A 10,575-nucleotide genomic window follows, 5' to 3' on the forward strand; every position below is an offset into this window, starting at 1 on the left:
AAAGTACTTCATTATAATGCTGTTTGTCACACACACCTTTTATCACAAAATTGCTCCTGAGGTTTGGATATTGCACATGGCCATATGGAGAAGTGTCTCGGGTTCCTTACAGGTAGGTGGTCAGCTATGGGACACACCTTGTTAGCAATACATAGATTATTTCCTGTATTTTTGGTAATTTTAATCCATCTTCAAGTGTTTCTATGACTGGACTAGTGTCTAAATTTCCAGGTTTTCCAGGATGCATGGGAGCCCTGCATTGTGCATTTCACTGTGGGAGAATGGTTTACATCAACATCACGTATTTATGCTGCATAATTTCTGCAGACTACTGTAAAAATGAATACGTTTTTAAAGATTAAAAAATGGCAACAGTTTCCACTAATTTAATTAATTCGAAACATTTCTATTTTTAAATTGTAGATGAATTCAAATTGAGTGAATGTATTCACTACATTTAGGTACGGGTGAATTAAAGTGCTAATGCAACTGAATCACTTCAGCTTACTTACGTATATTGAGTAAAACCACTTAATTTATTTTTAAATTTCTATATTCTTTATTTTTAAGTTTATTTTATCATTATATTTACATATATAATTCAATTTAAAGGAATGGATAGCAGAAGAAACATTTTCAATTTACTAAATTATGGCAATAGTATGCATTACTTTTTACTTAAATTAACTTGATTTTGTTCTAAAAATATATAGTATGAAATTGGGACACAACCAAGTTTATTGTAAATGCAGTGTATCATAGACCATCTGGCAACTCAGTGTATAGAATTGGTCTTTATATAGTAGACTGAAACAACCAATCAAATAAAGAGTCCTGTACACTCCTGTGACAATTACATCATCAATGATTGATTAAAAAGACTTGTCAGAACTATAGCTGGAGATAGAAAGAGAGGTTGGGCTTTGCAAACAAACATTGTGTAACATTAGACTATTTACTTGAAATATTGTCCTGATATGTTGTGTAATATTAATAATAATCATGATTGAGTAAACAGTTGTTGAGTGTAACTACTTTTACTTCAGTTGAGTCTTTCCTGTGTTCATCTTTTAACAGCATATTTTCTAGCTTTATCTTAACTAACCTTAAAATCCCCTTTTTACCTAAGTCTATTGTTACTTGTTCCTATCATCTGCATAATATAGATAACACAATGTTCTGTACATACAAACCATATAAACTACAATGTATTCAGATATCACTTATACAGTAAAAAACTGCACTTGACTAGAAATTGCCCATGAAGGGTAGAACATCAATAAATCACTAAATCACTAAACTATCCATCAGTTGACCTATCGATCAATCAACTAATAATTAGTTGATTGATACTAAAATGTTTCAGTGTAATCAATTTCAAGTTAACGTTTAATAACAGTAATGAATAAAGAAAGTAATAACAAACACAGAATACTAGCAGCAGTGATGTGTATGGAACCTGGCTTTTGTGTGGTAAATGCTCTCACTGGAGATTATCCTGCATCATACACTGGTTTTGATATGTTAACTAATATAATATCTAATAATATCATTCTATATGGTTATACTATACATTGCTTCTGAAATTAATAAAAGTGGATTCAAATAAACAAACAATGAATAATTCATAAATCAAATCAATGTAAATTAATATTATTTTGACATCAGTTAAATATGTTGTATTCTAAATATCTAAGTAAAGGATAAGTGTAAATATAATGTATATTAATAGGAAAGGGATTTTATGTATAAAGAAATTTCAGAAGACATGTCCAGAGGGAAGGCAGTGCAGCAGAAAGATCGGACATTTGTGCAGTACATTTGTAATAATTAGGTATAAATATAGTGACGTGAAACTACATGAAAAGAGCTTAAATTTCTAACTATGTGTATACAGCGTGTCATGTAGGTAGACGCAGGCAATAGGCCAATACAGCAGGAAGACAGCCAGGTCTGCAGGCTTCTGTAGGGCTTCAAAATAGGTCATGTTCACATCAGGGGTGTCTGCATAATTTTTCTGACTTCTCTGCTGCTGAAGTGGTTCAGGCCAGTGGCCCGTGGCTGTGGAGGAGAGCACTGTGTGGGGGGGATGGGATGGATGGATAGAGGAGACCTCTACATGAAGCCTTATTATCCTCAGAGAGACAAACACAGGACAACTGATTTATTTATCAGTCACATTGATGGAATTAGTGTGATATATGAAACATTTAAGTGTGTAAATGTTTGGTCACAATGTGTCACTGGGTGAATGTAACTGTGACTGAGTCAGTGCGAAAGCTCTGGTTGTCGTGCAGCACGAACACATGGATTCACAGCTGACTGTACTTATTTAATGTATGTGTTACTGTTGTCAAAATGAGATCATGGCATTGGTAGTTGAGAAATAGAGAAAAGATTTGTTGTTGGGTCTATAGGGGACTTAAGACTGAACCTTGCAGTGACACCAGCCATTTACAGGCCACAACACAGTGCTATAGTACGTACGTTACGTCTGGTTTCGGACTTGAGAATTTTTTTCTTTTGTCTCAGACTGGTCTTGGACTCGTTGGTATTTTCACTCGGACTGAAGTAACTTCCTCCTTCAAAACAAAACCATTGATGATGCGCACTTGTTCCGATTACAAGTATTGGTTTAATTCAAAATCCATCCAACATTGGCTGCCTGGTATCCATGGTTACCAGGCAACCAATCAAGGTCACTTGCAATCGTATGCCCGGCTTCCAAAACTCATCTCATTGGCAATGGCTAAAGCATTTTTTTCTGACTGGGCCTTGACTTGGTCTCAATTAGTCCTGATTAGGGATAGGCTGAGTACCATTTACTGAGTATCGGGTACAGATAATGTACTTTTTAAAGTAAGTAGTAAGCAAAATGTGCCAATATCTGTACTTGTAAGTACCGGTATAGCAGCGTCAACCTATATCAATTTCAGGGTTAAATTAACACAATTAACCCTCCCCCCCAAAAAAAACCCCAAAACAAAACAAATTAAAGCTGCAAGCAGCGTTGGGCGGGACCTCGCACTCCACGCAACTCGGGTCGTGTTGCGGCCATGTCACGTGCCGTCGCAACACGTGCGGACCACGACATGAAAATCTCACATTAATCAGCTCAAAATCGCCATGCAGCGCTTACTTCCTGTTGCCAGTAGGTGGCACTATCTCTATGTCTGAATATTGTCACGTAGACATGTTCAGGGCGGGGCTCTTATCAAACACATGAAGTTTCATTGAGATTGGACCACATACGCTGAAGTTAGGACGTGTTCAGGGCGAGACTGTTATAGAATATATGAAGTTTATTGGAGATTGGGCATTGCACACTTAAGTTATGAGTACTGTTTTATGGTGAATTGGCTGAATTTGACAAGTCGTCACTGGCACATGGTTTGATGTACATTCACAAATAGCTCAACTTTTCATCTGGTTTGTATGACCACAGAATTCAAAATGGCCAACTTTTACGGCACGCCACAGACACGCCCTTCAACGTACAGTCACAAATAGCACAACTTTTAATCAGAACCATTTTTTGACTGTACTGACCAATTTTGAAGTAGATCCGATAAATTCCCTAGGAGGAGTTCGTTCAAATACAAGACAAAAAATTCACCGAATTGAGCACGGAATTCAAAATGGCCAACTTTGACGGCACGCCATAGACACGCCCTTCAAAGTACAGTCACAAATAGCAGAACTTTTAATCAACAACATATGTTGACTGTACTGACAAATTTTGAAGCAGATCTGATAAATTCTCTAGGAGGAGTTGGTTCAATTACAACACGAAAAATCACAGAAAATGACAAAAAAAAGTCAAAATGGCTGACTTTGATGCCATGCCACGGACACGCCCTTTAACGTACATGCCCAAATAGCACAACTTTTAATCAGCAACATTTTCTATCTCTACTGACCAATTTTGAAGTAGAGCCGATGAATTCCCTAGGAGGAGTTCGTTCAAATACAACGCAAAAAAACGCCGAAAATGGCTTCCAAATCCAACGTGGCCAAATTTGACAGCACGCCAAGGACACACCGTTCAACGTACAGTCACAAATAGCACAACTTTTAATCAGCACCATTTTTTGACTGTACGGACCGATTTTGAAGTATATCCGATACATTTCCTAGGAGGAGTTCCTTCAAGTACAAGGCGCTGTTCGCCGAAAGTGAAAATCAAAATGGCCGACTTCCCGTGGGGTTTGGGGTATGGGTCCAAGAGGCTTTTTTGTACGTCTTGGCACCTTACACGTGCCTACCGAGTTTCGTACATATCGGTGAAACGTGGCGCCAGGGATTTTTTTTTTTATCCTGTAGGGGGCGCTACAAACACGATTTTTGGTATGTGAGCTTCAGGCTCCAGTCTACACGTGCCCTGTGAATTTCATATTCATAACTATTACGGTTGGATGATTTACACTGCCACCAGAGCGCCACCCAGTGGTGTGTTTTTTTTCTCCTTTTTAAGTGAGCCTCAGGGAGCCATGGGCAAGCATCGTACCAAGTTTCATTTGAATCACGTGCCGATGCAGCGATATAAACTTCTTAATTTTAAGAGCGCCACCTTGTGGCGATGGCTTGAAATTGTACATGATGCCTAGGGAAGACATGAGGAACTATGGACCCAAGCTTGGTGTCAATCGGACATAGCAATGTGGAGAAATGGTCCACTTCCTTTTTTGACAAAAATGTACAGGAAGTGTAAATTTTATAGTGCTTATAGTTTGAAATCTCAAAAGTGTTCAAATTACTTTTTTTGCCAGGGCGGTCCCCAGGTGCTAGGTGAAAATTTTTGTGCGATTTGGACATAGGGTGTAGGAGGAACACGAAAAAGCAGTTTAAGGACATTTTGCGCTCAGACAGAAAACAGAAAAAAATTATAGGCGGAAGTGGGCGGGGCTTATATGGAGAGATTCAGCTCCATTCACCGAACGCATAGATATAAGTTTTTTGAATGTGCCACAAACTATGCAGAAGCTATAAAGTAACCAAAAAGTCAAAATACTTTTCTCAATAGTAGCGCCACCTAGTGGCCGACCCAAAAGCGACGCATAGAATATAACTTTTTTCACCAGGCCTGGCAACTTTGCCAAATAAAATTGAGTTTTCGTATTTGTTCAGGGGGGCAAAAACGCAATCAAAGGCGCTAAAAATAATAATAATAGGTAACAAATCGAGCAAAAACAATAGGGTCCTCCAGCGGTCGCTGGCTCGGTCCCTAAAGATAACAAAAAAAGTTGTATTGACTCTGAAAACCTATCTAGGCCTACTTTTATCCACACAGAAAAATTTATCAGGAATTAATAAGGAGATCAACAAAGAATTGGACTGATAAGCAGAATAAATAATGGTATTGGTATCAAAGTCTTACCAATTCCCATCCCTAAACAAAGCTTTCCCTAATACAAAACCATTTAATCAAGTATAAATGGTTACATTTACACAGCGCTTTTATCCAAAGCTCTTCGTGCCCTATGGATTGGCATTGTCATCCTAGAAGAGACCACTCCCATCAGGATAGAAATGTTTCATCATAGGATAAAAGTGATAATTCAGAACAACTTTGTATTGATTTGCAGTGATCCTTCCCTCTCAGGGGACAAGTTGACTCAAACTAATGCCAGCAAAGCATAACAGAGCCACTGGATCCCCTCACTGTAGGGGTCAAGCATTAAGCCCTGTGCCTTTCTTTTGATGTACATGACACATGCAATTGTCCACTTGTCCAGAACATGGTGAAGGAGGACTTATCTGACCATATCACTTGTCCACATCTCTGTAGATGTGATTTTTGCACCACTGAACTCATAAATGTGCATCATCATGTCATCTAATGAGGGGTTTATGCACTGCAACCCTACTGTAATATGCCTCTGACAAAATCTGAATCAACTGCTCAGCATTTCATTCATTTAACAGAGCATGATTGGATGTTAATTGCTTCATTGTACCATGCAGTGGAGCTATGTGGAAGCATCTGCTTTTGTTATGTTTATCCACTCATTTATTAAGGTTTTTCCCTTCATTTGTCACCTGTTTGTTATAGATAAGACCCGACTTCTTCTTTACAACCAGTCCGTAAGACAATGACGACCAATATAGTTAAAAGCAGTGACTCTCCCCACTCATCTATGCGTGTCTAAGCAAATGATACTTTCGCCATCTGCCCATGTCTGCGAGGACTGTCTGCTAGAAATTACTAACTTGTGCCAAATAAGATTTAAGACAAAGCGTAATTGCTGATTAGTTTCACCTGTGTCTAGTTGTCCTCCCCTCATCCCCCGTATGTAAAGCTTTCAGCCTGTTCCCTTGTGTTTGCTCAGTATTGTTCAGACTGCAACCGTTGGAATACTGCCTCATGGACTTCAGTTTCTGTTTCACCACCTGCTCTGCTTTCGAGTCTGCATTTGGGTCCAATTCCTGTCCTATTGTGACATAGTGTTGATGAAAAACAAAAAACCTTATTATGTTCCTTCAATGTATTTGATGTAGAATAGCAGAATGTGAATATAGTTTAAAGGGGACAGGGTTGTGAAGCGCATATTCAGAGCAATACATTAATATGTTTGACAATGAATACTTTCTTATCAAAATTTTTTTAAATTGTATGTTGGTGGTTGTTTTTTTATATGTATTTATATAATCTGCCCCCCAAAACTAAAACTATGAAAGGTGTGCCAGTAATTTCAACAACCTTGTGGAGACATTTGGACACACATACACAATCAATGATAGCAGAATAATCTTAGGCATTACTCGTCAAATTCATTTTAAATTGATTAATTTCTTAAATGAAATAGTTGAACAATATTACATCCCAAAGAATTCAACCCCACACACTGAAATATACTGACAGAGCAGACATAAGTCACTTTCTTTCCACAACCCAGCCCCATTATGGGTTGGTGCTGTAAATGGGCATAGTGCAAATCGATCAATAAAAAGAAAAATCCAACTTTACAGTTTTGTTTGTTTTTACTTCCCCAAATAGTGAAGGACAGTAAATCTGTGGCTTCAGGCTAGGCTATTATTTATTATTATTAAATGCCAGTAGACTGGCCAAGGAGTGTTGCTTCATAAAAACAGATGTTCTTTCAATCCAAGGACATATCATGAGACCAAAAAAGAGGAGACGTCAGACTTATATTTTGCTTTGTGATCAATAAGTCATAAAAAGATACCAAGGCACACAGCTCCGTTTTTGACTGGCAGAGGTTTTTAATGTTTTCAAAGCAGTGTGCCTTGGTATTTTTTGGTTAAGACTTATTGATCACAAAGCGAAATACAAGTCTGACCTTCTTTTTAGTTTCAAAATCTTCTTTTTTGTCCAATTTTGAAAACACAATTTAAATGTAGTGATGCTAAAAGTACTGGATCAGCCTATAAAATACCAACTATGTATTTAAAATTGAAGAATGTTACTCGCCCCCCCATGCTGCCAAATTCCTTGGAAAGAAAAGAAAAGTATAAAGAACATGACCTTAGGATCCTCGATGGTAGCTACAGCCCGGTAGAGAAAGACAACAATGACTCATGCAGTGTATCACAGTAAATTTTTATTTCTAGTGCAGACAACACACAGTGCTCATACTGGTTCTTTCTTTTTCTTACAAGGTGTCACTTTGTTTCTTTTTACACTGCTGAGAAAATCCACAATAGAAGTGAGAAATCAAAAATGTCACATGAAAATGCTTTCATGTTTGGACAGTATCCTTCAGTGTCATTTGGACACTAACAGGTGATCCCTGCCCCCGCTCCGGGAAGACGCTTAAAGCTGTCGCAACACTGGGACACGACAACACATCACATGTACACAGTCATCAACGTCAGGCTGAAGGTTGGTGTCCTGATGATCACACCTATGCCTACACCAAACTGGGATATGTTGACACATAAGTGAACATCTGTGTTTAACCTACAATATATAACAGAGTGATATGACTCATCCCTCTTTAAAGTAACACTAGTTCCAGTGTGACAGCTTGATTATGGCCTAAAAATAGAATCAAATGTAAGCATGAGTTCAATTGAGTGAAATTCAGAAGATTTAAATACCATGAACCAGAGCGGTGTTTCATAAAGAAAGCTCAGAAAAGCTTACTGTAAAAACTGGCTTGAGTGATCGTAGCAAAGTGAACCAGGATCAGAACTCTCGCTAGTTCTTTCCAGAACTACATCTCTATTATATTTGTATCTCCTTTCTGAATGTATGATGGGAAGTTTTGAGCAAGGGTTTGAGCACAAACTGTAGGGAACCTGGCTAATGCAAGAGAGATGCTTATGTGGATGATGGCACAGAATATATTTTTGTTTGCTCAATTTAAATATTTCTTTACACGATGATAATTTCTCTACAAAATATAATTCATGTGCTTGTAAAAAATATTTTTCTGTGCTAAACATATGCCATTATGTGCTTAAAAATGGGACACAAATTTAATTCCATACATATCAGCTTTCATCAGCTGTTGACATTTCGGTTGTCATGGAATTAAGCCATCTCCACGACAACTGAGCCAATTTGAATTAATCAATGAAGGCCGTGCAATAGTTTTAAGAGCTCTGAAAAAAGTTAGTAAGTGGACCTTGAGTTAATATTATTTTGTCACAACTCCTATTCCAATGGTAAAGAATTACCTTTTACACACACACCTTTCACTGCCTTAAATGTTATACACTGGATGTCGTACTGGAGCACCAGCATCTTAGAATAAAACAATGGGACAAATAAAATAAACTCACCAAAACTGAACTGGTCTTTCCAACAATTACCAACCCTGGTTTGGTCGAAATAAATTTTGTATTCATCCTAACTTAAAGTTTTTTTTACCTTACATATCCTTGTAACATCGTAATTTAATAATAATTTAATTCAAAGTAAACCTGACCAAAACTGTCTTTATTAGTCTTTTCACTGTTCCAACAATCATCAACTCTGGTTTGGTGGATTCTGGCTTCCTACTAACACGCAGACATACAGTGGATGTCTATATTCTCAACTCACTCTCATACGGAAAGCAAATAAGTGAATTTCTGACTGATCGATTATAACGCTGGTTCAGGTTGAGGTGGACATTTTTAAATTAACTTTACCAGAAATAGGCTATTCTGTAGGGCTAGGTTTCCATGGTAACTTAGATCAGACTTAAACCTGTGTAATGTACAGAAAATGAGCCTGGTTACTGAAGTAAGCCTGGCTTAACTGGCTGCATTATGAAACTACTCTGAAGAAAACATATGGAAGTTTCTGGAACGACTGGGTTGCTGATGATCTTCTAAAACCTGAGTTCAAGTTTGTATGATGCTACAAACTATATGATCTCTCAAAACTCATTGAGAATGAGTTGTATGTAGTTTCTCATCACAGTGAAAGTTGGCATGTCATTTTGACACTACACAAAGTTTGTGCTTTGTAGCACATTGCACTTTTTTTTGGAATTATCTCACCAAGTGAAGGTTAGTATAGTACTGTACATACTAGTGCAATATTTGTCTGACGAGTCTAGTTGACTCTAATTGGCAGCATACATAAAGTGTCTCCATAGAAAATCTTCATAGGCTTCATAAATACATTTTTATCAAGAAAATCATAAATATTAAATTCTGCAAAGGTGGATCCATAATAATAAATACATATAGCACAAACACACCACATTTGTATACCTACTCATGCACAGTTGCACACATAAAAAAACACACACATGCTCACACTGATTCAAAAGTGTTTTCACATGTGTAACCACTCATATTTAAAAGTATACTGTGTCTAGCAATGTCATTAGAAATTTATTAACAAATATAAATCTTTTTAAAACGATCAATCCAAGTATTTAAAGGTGCAATCAGTGATATTTTACTGCCTCTTTGCATAATACTGTATATGCTGATGTCATGTCATTCCTTCTCAATGGCTGCTATGATTTCCTTGTTTTTTCTTCACTGTCCATTTTGGATTGGGTCCAAACCCAGGAAGACCTCTACAGTATACGCAGCATTTGAAAGATGAATGGAGCTTCGGATTTCTCTCACTGGGTAGCTAATGAGTTTATGGATGTTTGCCGACTAGAGAATATTTATTTATTTTAATGCATGAAGGTTTATAAATGATTAATTAAATGTGAAAGTATTGTCTGTGATTAGGAAACACTGAGTCAGCCAGCAGGTGTTAGACATGACTATAGGTCTTAACAGGTCCATGTGGTTCCTAGTAACTAAGACCTGCCCCGGGTCCTGGGGTCCTGTTTACTCAGTCTAACCAAGGTAAGTCTCAGGTGTGTCTATCAATTTGTCTTGAATGGGATCCAAGTGGGCTCTCAATCAGCTATATCCTAGATACAATCCTGGTCCTCTTCAAGTCCCTTTTGGGTCAGGTCTCGTTTTTAAGAAAATGAATTTATGCACATTGAGTTTCGGTACATTTTCCACTGGTCTGTTTGGGATCATGTTGAAAATTGTGAATCTGTGAAGATCTCTAGATAAGACTGATCTTTGTACCTACCTGTATTGACTGTAGGAGGAATGTAGAGCAACTAACACAAACCAAAAAAAAGGCCCCAACTGGGACTGATG

This window comes from Dicentrarchus labrax, unplaced genomic scaffold (assembly GCF_905237075.1).
Source record: "Dicentrarchus labrax unplaced genomic scaffold, dlabrax2021, whole genome shotgun sequence".
Taxonomy (NCBI): Eukaryota; Metazoa; Chordata; class Actinopteri; family Moronidae; genus Dicentrarchus; species Dicentrarchus labrax.